General features: G+C 45.1%; 1 pseudogene across 1 annotated transcript; it reads left to right on the top strand.

Annotated features, from left to right (window-relative positions):
- Window positions 1-2,649: 2,649 nt before the first annotated feature.
- On the top strand, window positions 2,650-10,782 carry LOC147209858 (uncharacterized; annotated as a pseudogene). The gene is made up of 5 exons (XR_015103174.1): window positions 2,650-2,805; window positions 8,795-9,788; window positions 9,859-10,001; window positions 10,288-10,397; window positions 10,572-10,782. The product of XR_015103174.1 is annotated as an uncharacterized LOC147209858 (transcript).
- The last annotated feature ends 568 nt before the right edge of the window (window positions 10,783-11,350 follow it).

The following is an 11,350-nucleotide window of genomic DNA, read 5'->3' as shown; positions in this document are numbered from 1 at the left end:
TCCAACATAAACATCCATGATTGTTATCCTTGAAATGCTGGTACAATCAATGGATCTCAAACAATCGTCTTGATGAGACCACAGTACACATGGCACGTTTGCAGACTCCAATTTAGTTCACTGACCCGAGTAAGTGGACTCAATTGAAACAGTGAACTCAGATGATTCACTTAAATCAGGCGATTGGCGAGTGTTAATGCACTCCCCAAAACACAGCTGACTCAGATGATTCGGTTGAATCAGAAGATTGACTTCAGCTTGTCGACACACGGAAAACCCAAGGAAACATGATTTTGTTGATTCGAGTTAGCAGATCACCTGAAACACTGTTGACCCAGATGATTCAGTTGAATCATGTGACTGACTCAAGTTAAGGCCTGTGCGGAAATACAACTGACTCATACTGTATGATTCAATTGACTTGGGAGACTGGCTTGAGTTAGCCAAACTCTGCAGGCTTAAAATATTTGGTTTACTGACTCAAATTAGCAAAGGAATCAAATGATTCAATTCCATCAGGAGACAGACTCAAGTTAGTGGACTCACAGGAAACCCAGTGGACTTGAATGATTCATTGGTGTGGTGGAATTGGAATTCACTGTAAACATTGCACACTCATATTCAGGTGAATTGGGCAACTGATTCAAGTCAGTGGACTCAACAGAACACTATGGACTCAGATGATTTTGTTCAATGACTTGAGTTAGCAGACTCTCTCTGCTGACAAAAAAAAAGTTGACTCGAGAGACTCATTCAAGTGAGCAGAGTCACCAAATACACAAAAGACTCAGATAGCAGATTTGGTTCACTGACACTGAAATGTTGCTGTCAAAGCCTCTTTGTAAAGTAAGCCGAGTGGGGTGTTGGAGGCTGCAGGAGGCGGGGGTGTAAAGGCCAGACCTGTACCTGTGACTCACTGACCACAGGTGTCAATCAAATGGGACGAATGCAGTTAATGAGGCCAATGCGGTAAACAAGGCCTGTGTGGTCCCACACAGAGTGTGAAGGCTAACAGCACATGAGTCACATGATTATCACAAAACACATAAAGCCTTTATGAGTTGGAGCAGCAGCTTGGGGGTCTTCGTCCACTTGAGTTTCATCCAAAGCCTTACTTTGTTTAGTTTGGCATTAAAAAAAATAATAATAATAATGTTTCAAAGAGAAACAGATTTTTTTATTGAGATCAATTTAATGTAATTTTGAGAACATTTAATATGCAGATTTCAAAAGTCTAAATAAAAAGTCGTTGAAACTTCAACTTGCATTCTGGACAAATACACAGACACTGCAACATACATCAGGTTCTGTGAGGACATGCGTGTGCCAATAAAGTCCTTTCGCTCCTTCAACAATCACAACCCATGGTTCACTGCCAAACTCAGGCCGCCTTGAGAAGTGGAGAAATCAATTGACAAAGGAAATTATCATTGCAATGAGAAGCTAGACAGAGCGACTGAGAAAACAGTTTTCTGCGAACGACTCTGCATCTGTGTGGAATGGCCTGAAAACAGTTACAAACTACAGGACACCATCCCCCCAAGTAGTGACTAATAAGGGACTGGCAGACGATCAAAACATGTTTTTCTGCAGATTCGAAACGAGACACCTCCACTTCCCACACCTGCCCACCCCACCAGACCTACCTTATCCACACCCCAGACCTCATTCCCTGGCCAGGAGATCCACATACAGGATGTGAGAAGGCTCTTAAAGCAAACAGAATATCAAGACAGCTGCGGGACCCGAGAAGGTGTCAGCCTCCTGCCTGAAAGTCTGCGCTGACCAGCTGGCTCCGGTCTTCACACAGATCTTCAACAGATCCATAGAGCTGTGTGAGGTCTCACCCTGCTTCAAACAGTCCACCATCATCCCAGTCCCCAAGAAACCAGCAACATCCGATCCGAACGACTATAAGCCTGTCGCTCTAAAGCCTGTGGTCATGAAGTCCTTTGAATGCCTTGTGCTGAACCACCTAAAGAACATCACCTTACCCCTGCTGGAACCTCTGCAGTTTGGCTAACGGGCAAACGGGTTTGTGGAGGACGCAGTCAACATCGGGCTGCACTACATCGTTGAGCACCTCGACAGCACAAGGACCTACGCAAGGATCCTGTTTGTGGACTTCATCACTGCGTTCAACAACATCACGGAACTCCTCACCTCCAAGCTTCTCCACCTCAGTGTGTCCCCTATGATCTACCAGTGGAACTTCAGCTTCCTGATGGGAAGGACAAAACAGGTCAGGCTGGAAAGGACAACTTCATCAAAATGCACCATCAGCACTGGTGCACCCCAAGAATGTGTCCTCTCTCCACTGCTCTTCTCCCTCTACACGAACGACTCATAAAGTTCTCAGATGACACCACAGTCATCGGCCTAGTCAAAGACGTCGACGAGTCTGCGTACTGACAAGAAGTGGAACAGCTGGCGCTCTGGTGCAGCCAACACAACCTGGAGCTGAACACGCTTAAGCCTGCAGAGATGATCGTGGACTTCAGGAAACATTCTTCACCACAGCAGCCCCTCACACTATCCAACTGCCCTGTGTAAACCGTCGAGACCTTCAAGTTCCTGGGAATCACAGTCTCTCGGGACATGAAATGGGAGGCCAACATTAACTCCATCCTGAAAAAGGCCTGACAGAAGATGTACTTCCTGAGGCTGCTGAGGAAGCACGGCCTGCCACAAGAGCTGCTTAGACAGTTCTACATAGCAGTCATCGAATCAGTCCTGTGTTCCTCTATCCCGGGGGTTGGCAACTCGCGGCTCCAGAGCCTCATGCGGCTCTTCAGCGATGCCCTAGTGGCTCCCTGGAACTTTTTCAAAAATGTTTCAAAATGGAAAAAGCTGTGGGAGGGAAATATATACGTACAGTATATATTTTTAATATGGTTTCTGTAGGAGGACAAACATGACACAAACATTCTATTTCTATACATGACACAAACATTCATTTCTATAAAAATGTGAAGAATAAATATTACATTTCATCATTTCTGTCAACGAGGTTTTGCGTGATAGCCTGCGACACACCTTTCTCTTAGTAGGACGGCATGGCAGGCAGGTTTTCATGTAGTTCACCGAGGGTACTGGCAAAGAATGAGAATGTGGAGGGCCAAGAAAAGCATTTTTAAACAGTACACGTGAGCTACGATAGTTAACACGCTGCAAAAGTGCGTCCCATGCCTCGATCATCTTAGGGGCCGTTATGGCTGTTGCTCATTATAGCATGCATGTATAAGTGTGTGCATATGCGCACATGTGAGCTTATGGGTCGATCGTGGGAAGTTGGTTGATCGAAAAGTAGATCTTCCGTCAAAAAAGGTTGGGCCCCCTGCTCTACAGGATGCACTGCAAGGGAAAAAATAAATTAATCATCAAGGCACATTGTGTATTTGTAGCCAACTTAGTCATTTTGATAGTAGGCTAATATAGCTAATATACAGTAGATACATACAGCATGTGTTGCCTTCTTTGTAAGGCTTATAAAAGGCTTTTAATTTTTTTCGGCTCCAGATATATTTGTTTTTTTGGTCGAATGTGGCTCTTTCAACATTTTGGGCTGCCGATCAATGCTCTATCACAATTTGGTTTGGGGACACCACAAAAAAGGACAAAATCTGCCCGCAATGGACAGTTAGGAATGCGGGAAAAAAATCACTGGCACCACCCTACCCACTTTTGAGGACTTTTTGAGGACTTGCACACCGTAAGAACCAAGACAAGGGCACGGAAAATCCTACTGGACCCCCCCCCCCCCCCCCCCACACACACACACAAACACACACACACACTGCCCACCACCTTTTCCAGTTACTCTTTTCAGGTAAGCCCTACCGAACCATGCACACCAAAACCAGCAGACAGTCAAACACCTTCTTTGCATTTTTGCACACCCCTGTGGAAGAGTATTTCCGCAATGATGATTGAAGCTCCAGCTCTCTATATACTTGAGCAATTGTCATTGATCAATATTCCACAGCACCAGACACTTTAACGCACACAAGGACTTTCTGTATAATTGCACACCTAAAGTTATACTACAGTTACTGCGACCGGTCACTTAAAAAAGTGGTGCAACGATTATCTGCATTCATTATATGTGTTCACCTACCTGGTTATTTATGGATTTGTATTAACTGATAAATTTAATTTTGTACTGAAAGTTTGTCATGAATGATGACTATGTCATGATTATCACTTCCCAAAATTGTTGTTCACGCTGTCACCTGGTGTTAAGTAAAAGATAAGCAATGATCGACTCAATAGGAGAGAAGTGGCACGATGGAAACGTTTCCGTCGTCTTGCCGATATACGCTGTATAGTCATATCGCCCAGCTCTCATACAATATATCAAATTTTGGGGTTAAATTTACGATTTTCATACAATAGCGCGCCACAAGGAGGATCCCGGTGTACTCCATCAATGGAATGATTTCTGAAAATGATATAAACATCATAAATCCAATTGCAAAATGAACATTTAAATCTCAGCCTTCTTCAGACCTTAATATTCTTCCGACTGTGTACTTATGCATCTAATTGTGGCCTGAAAAGAGAACAAAATCTTCTTGTTGGCAGTTCCCCATCGAGGGAAGATTGCAGCTCGTGTCGAAAAGCGACGCCCGTTTCCTCCTTGATCCCCATTTGATTTACTTGGCTGTGGAGAGGCTCATCCCGCTGCGTTCAAAACATTCCCCTTCTTCCCCTGTCTGTTAATGAACTGTGACTTTAAGGCACATTAATACTATTTGTCTTTTTGCCAGGATCCACATGTTAAATCTCAACACAGGCCTCAGATCTTATTGGACCCCATTTGTCTTCGCACTCTCACTTCATTTTAGTGTGCTCAAGTGCTGTGGTTCATGTCTGGAGTTCTTCCTAGCTTATCGATAATGCGTTAAATATGGGTCTTTGTCAACTTTCCATCAAATATTCAAATGACTCTTTGATTCTCAGTCATTCTATTATCATTTTTGTTTTTTGTATAATTTGAGAGTTCATTTGTCAGTAATTTTTTCATCACTTTGATGGTCAAGGTTAACGACTGTAGCATACTCATACATAGTAATTAGAGGTAAGAAGGCACCTTAAATCTCAGTCAAAACATCAAATGTGTAGATGTTTATTTTAGAAGCAATATGAACCACTCCTGAGGGTTTTTTTTCTTCGCCCTTGACGGTATATCATGACGTGTAGGCCTTCCACTAACTTTCTATCAAATATTTAAACGTAAGATTCAGTCACATTTAACTGCTAAGTAGTGTTTTAGAGGATTGCAGATGAAAACAATATGTAACTTTATTTAACTGCAAAGGTTGACAGTAGCAAGCTGATTACCATCAGATGGCCACTTGAATTTAAGTCAGAATTGTGAAAAAGCTTGAGAAGAGAACATAAAACATGTACAGAATCTCCATTTTAGATGTACCTTGGCTCATTTTTTACAAGCATTTAGCTTTGAGCACAAACTCTTGACATATATTCAAATATTCAGATGTCAGTTTCAGCCACATTTGACTGTTTACTTGTGTTATACAAGACTGTGTATGAATTAAAACACTTTGACTGCCAATGCTAACTACTACAGTAGCTCACCTGAATCATAGTCACAACTCTAAAAATGATTTGAGAAGAGTGAAAAAGCCAAAGGTCATTCTGAAATTGTGTGTGTGTGTGTGTGTGTGTGTGTGTGTGTGTGTGTGTGTGTGTGTGTGTATGTGTATATATATATATATATATATATGACATGAGCTTATATATATAATAATATCATACCAGAGATTGGGAGGCAAGCCCCAATGAATGCAGATGATGAGATTGGGAGGCCAGCCCCAATGAATGAAATGCTGAGCGAGGCAGCAACTGACCTGAAAGCTAAGATCATGGCGAGAATGAAAGCCGGGCAACCTAGAAACCGATTACAACGGCTATGTGAAGTACCACCTGAAAGTCTCATGGGAAGTGTGAATGCAGCACTGAGGGCGATCCCTACCGTAACGACCACGGAAACCAATGAGCTGATAAACGCTTCAGCATCAGTGATCCTAGAGATGCTTGGCTATAAGAGCAACCATGGAAGCCATGAGATACGTTACCCACCATGGAAAAGACGGTTGGAGGCTAAGATCAAGGCGGCTCGGAAAGATGTGAGTCAATTGACGGAGGCCCAGAGAGGTGTGATGAAAAGGCCGATACCCGAGAGGTACATCCAGATGACCATACCTGAAGCACTCGAAACTGCCAAACAAAGGCTCCAAGCCTTGTCCAGCCGCCTAAAGCGGTACACAAAAGAGAATGAGGCCAGACGAATAAACAGGCTGTTCGCAACACAACCTGCGAAAGTGTACGCTCAGTGGCAGGGTCCTAACAACAGAGCTGACCCACCAAGACTGGAAACTGAAAGTTACTGGAAAAGCACATGGATCAATACATGAGCGAAGCACAGAAGGGCATTGGTAGAGATACCAGAGGAGCCAAACATCAGCTCCTGGTTGACAGAACAGTCGCACAAGACTGCAGGTCCCGACGTACCAACCTGTGCACAGCCTGGATTGATTACAAGAAAGCCTATGACTCGATGCCACATCACTGAAATGCTTGGAGTTGTATAAGGTGAACAGGACCCCCAGAGCCTTCGTTGCGAACTCGATGAGGATGTGGAAAACCACACTTGAAGCCAATGGCAAGCCACTTACCCAAGTGTCCATCAAATGTGGCATATACCAAGGTGATGCACTCTCCCCACTGCTGTTCTGCATAGGACTGAACCCCCTAAGCCAAGTAATCACCAAGACAGGCTATGGATACCGCCTCAGAAATGGAGCTACGATCAGTCACCTCCTCTACATGGATGACATAAAGCTGTATGCTAAGAGCGAAAGGGACATAGACTCCCGGATTCACACAACCAGGATCTACAGCAGCGACATCGGGATGTCATTCGGGCTTGAGAAATGTAGTCGGATGGTGACTAAGAGAGGAAAGGTAGTCCGCACTGAAGGGGTCTCACTCCCTGAAGGAACAATAGCAGACATTGAGGACAGCTACAAGTACCTCGGTACACCACAAGCCAACGGCAACCTCGAACTGGTAACAAGGAAAGCGGCTACGGCCAAATACCTCCAGCGAGTGAGGCAAGTCCTAAGAAGCCAGCTCAATGGCAAGAATCTGGTTGGTTCGCCATTACCATCTTGTCAGTCTGGATCTGGAAGTCCCACAGGATCTTCGCTCTGTCATTCTCCACCACCTTCGGAGGTGTTTCCCATTTTGACCTTGGGGTTTCCAGTCCATACTCCGCACAGATGTTTCGGTAGACTATGCCAGCCACCTGGTTATGGCGTTCCATGTAGGCTTTCCCTGCCAGCATCTTACACCCTGCAGTTATGTGTTGGATCGTCTCAGGTGCCTCTTTGCACAACCTACACCTTGGGTCTTGTCTGGTGTGGTATATATGGGCCTCAATGGCTCTGGTGCTCAGGGCCTGCTCCTGAGCAGCCAGGATGAGTGCCTCTGTGCTGTCCTTCAGGCCAGCCCTCTCTAGCCACTGATAGGACTTCTTGAGATCGGCCACTTCAGTTATGGTCCGGTGGGTGGTACATCCCGTGTAGGGGCTTGTCCTCCCATGATGGTCCCTCTTCCAGTGCCTCATCTTCTGTTCCCCATTGTCTGAGGCATTCTCTGAGTACGTCATCCGTTGGAGCCTTCTCCTTGATGTATTCATGGAGCTTGGATGTTTCATCCTGGACAGTGGCTCTCACACTCACTAGTCCCCGGCCTCCTTCCTTTCGGCTTGCGTACAGTCTCAGGGTGCTGGATTTAGGATGGTTAGGAGCTTTCGGGTCTTAACGTCCGTGGTCTGAATCTCTTCCTTTGGCCACCTTATTATTCCTGCAGGGTATCTGATCACTGGCAGGGCATAGCTGTTTATTGCCCGGGTCTTATTCTTGCCATTGAGCTGGCTTCTTAGGACTTGCCTCACTCGCTGGAGGTATTTGGCCGTAGCCGCTTTCCTTGTTGCCAGTTCGAGGTTGCCGTTGGCTTGTGGTATACCGAGGTACTTGTAGCTGTCCTCAATGTCTGCTATTGTTCCTTCAGGGAGTGAGCCCCCTTCAGTGCGGACTACCTTTCCTCTCTTAGTCACCATCCGACTACATTTCTCAAGCCCGAATGACATCCCGATGTCGCTGCTGTATATCCTGGTTGTGTGGATCAGGGAGTCTATGTCCCTTTCGCTCTTAGCATACAGCTTTATGTCATCCATGTAGAGGAGGTGACTGATCGTAGCTCCATTTCTGAGGCGGTATCCATAGCCTGTCTTGGTGATTACTTGGCTTAGGGGGTTCAGTCCTATGCAGAACAGCAGTGGGGAGAGTGCATCACCTTGGTATATGCCACATTTGATGGACACTTGGGTAAGTGGCTTGCCATTGGCTTCAAGTGTGGTTTTCCACATCCTCATCGAGTTCGCAACGAAGGCTCTGGGGGTCCTGTTCACCTTATACAACTCCAAGCATTCAGTGATCCACGTATGTGGCATCGAGTCATAGGCTTTCTTGTAATCAATCCAGGCTGTGCACAGGTTGGTACGTCGGGACCTGCAGTCTTGTGCGACTGTTCTGTCAACCAGGAGCTGATGTTTGGCTCCTCTGGTATCTGTACCAATGCCCTTCTGTGCTAGGCCAGGAAGCTTGAGGGTTCTGCGCAGTATCCTTGCTGTTCCCAGCACTGCACATTTCTGGACTGAGATGTCCGATGTTGTTCCCGGGATCTGTTGCAACCACTCATCTAGTTTGGGGGGCATTGCCCCGAGTGCTCCGACCACCACAGGCACGACTGTCACCTTTACCTTCCAGGCTCTCTCCAGCTCCTCTCTAACAATTCCCTCGTTAAAGAGAAAGAGCTTCTACTAAAAAGTAAAATCAATGTGGCTGCAGAAAGAGATGATTTCAAGTCCCGCTTTGACAAACTAAAAAATGAGAAAGACCAACTGCAACGTGATTCCTCTTCATTGAGGAAGGACAAAGACCTGTTACAGGTCAGTTTTGACTCCCTTGTTCGAGAGAAAGACCAGTTACAAGCCAGCAAAACCACCTTGTCTGCTGAAAGAGATCAGTTGAGGTCCCACTTTAACACCCTGAAAAATGAGAAAGTACAGATACAGCGCAATTACTCTTCAGTGAGAAGCCAGAAAGACCAGTTACAGGCCAGTTACGAGTTGCTCGTGAAAGAGAAGGCGCAATTACAGAGCAGCTACAATTCCCTCGGTAGAGAGAAACAGCTTCTCTTGACAAGTAAAGCCACTTTGTCAACTGAAAGAGATAATTGCATGTCCCGCTTTAACAATCTGAAAAATGAGAAAAATCAGCTACAACAGAGTTACTCTTCACTGGGAAGCGAGAAAGCTCAGTTAGATGCCCGTTACGCAACCCTCGTTCAAGAGAAACAGCTACTTATAGCCAATAAGGCCAAAGTGGCTTCTGAGAGGGATGTGGCAAAGTCCCTCTACGACAATATTAAAAAAGACAGAGACTATTTACAAAAAAACTACACTTTGCTGGAGGAGGACAAGGACCGACTGGAAAGAAATTATACTTTGCTGAGCGAGAGGAGTAGCATGTGTCAGATCAGGTACAAACTCCTGCTGGGACAAAAAACTGACGTGGACGGTGACTGCAACACTCCGCGCGTTTAATACGAGCGGCTATGCAGAAATCACAGCAGCCTAGAGACAGAAAGGTATGAGCTGCAGAAGACCGTGGACAAAATGGCCATCGAGGTGAAAAGTAAGTAACCACTTTAGACACGGGTCCAGTGACCCGATGGCCTCCTTAATCTCTTTGTTGACATCTGAAGGCACGCTCTGCGGGGTTGGCTGGAAGAAGTTTGACGGCAACTGCTACTTTGTGTCGAAGTTGAGTCGGAGCTGGGCAGAGAGCAGGCTTGACTGCATCAGCAGGGGAGCTGATCTGGTTGTCATAAATAGTAGGGAGGAACAGGTGAGACTGACAGATTCCAATTTCAATGAGGCATTCACTTGGTGAGATATGAACGGCTGTTTGACTGAGTTTTTGGCTTTACTCGTGCTACACACGAAGCAATTGTGCTATGCAAAGGTGATTCGGTTACGTATGTTCCGGGGCTGTTTTCCTACATCTGTCACAAGCTGTTAAGAATGTGTGCAGGACACAATGAAACCTCAAGGGTGTGAAGGAATTCTGTTGTGTATCTCTGCATTTTGAAAATATGCATTTTGGAAAATTCCAGTCATGTCTTTGCAAACAGGTATTCCTTAATGGTTTATTGGGGCGCAGCAAGGATGTGTGGATTGGTCTGAGCGATCATATCGAGGAAGGAACATGGGTTTGGGTGGATGGGACCCCCCTCACTACAGAGTAAGTTTGTACTATTTGAACATTTCCCAACACGGTGCTCTCACTTCCACGTTTTACTTCATTTAGTTCTAAGGAAGGGTGGAGACGAAAAAATAAACAAAATCCCGTGAATTTCATGTGATGCGACATGAGTTTCGTTTCTGTCTGAATTTGAGGGTTTGTTCTGTGTCACAGGTTCTGGCATAATGAGCAGCCGAACAACCTCGGGAACCAGGACTGCGTTGAAATCCAGACAAAATCGGTTCGGTTAGGAACCTGGAACGATGTCAGCTGTTCTCTTCAACAACCCTGGAATTGTGAGAAATGATGACGATATGTGGCTTCAGCCCTAATGGATTAGACTGAATGGGAATCTACTGACACAGGACATCTTCTCTATGTGTTGGACTTCTTCAGGCAGAGTACAAAATGATGAAACCTTCTTGTGTGCAAACCACAATCTGTTTACCAGGAATGTAAATAAATATATGCAAGATGTATGTCTGAAATTCAGGGTTGGATTTTGATTATTTCTTTTTAATTTACTTGTCAATTTATAGAGTACTACCTTGTAGAAAATATCCCGATCATATAATAGAGTAAAAAACAAAAAATCTTGCTACGCCAGCGAGTCCTTTACTGTGTATGTTCATTCACCCCAGTAAACATCTAAATGTGAACATCAGAAAAAGCTTTGTCAAAGTGCTGCAGTCGAATGAAACCAACTTTGAGCTATTTGACCTCAACTTGACCTGTCGTGTTGGGACGAGGGATGGGGATCGTTAAGATTTCAACAATACTACTACAGTCGAACCTCATTACAACATACCTAAAGGGACATAACGAATCTGCACGTTATAACAGTTGTTCGGTATAACCATTTCCAATAAAATGGCCGCCACCTACGCCACTTTACTTTGGAGTCAGTCAATCCTCCATTAAGCATCTCCAATTGGTCCAGAATGCTGCTGCTT

This window comes from Hippocampus guttulatus, chromosome 2 (assembly GCF_054856545.1).
Source record: "Hippocampus guttulatus isolate MCC_2025c chromosome 2, RoL_Hgut_1.0, whole genome shotgun sequence".
NCBI classification, from domain to species: domain Eukaryota; kingdom Metazoa; phylum Chordata; class Actinopteri; order Syngnathiformes; family Syngnathidae; genus Hippocampus; species Hippocampus guttulatus.
This window is presented reverse-complemented; position numbering and strand designations above follow the sequence as displayed.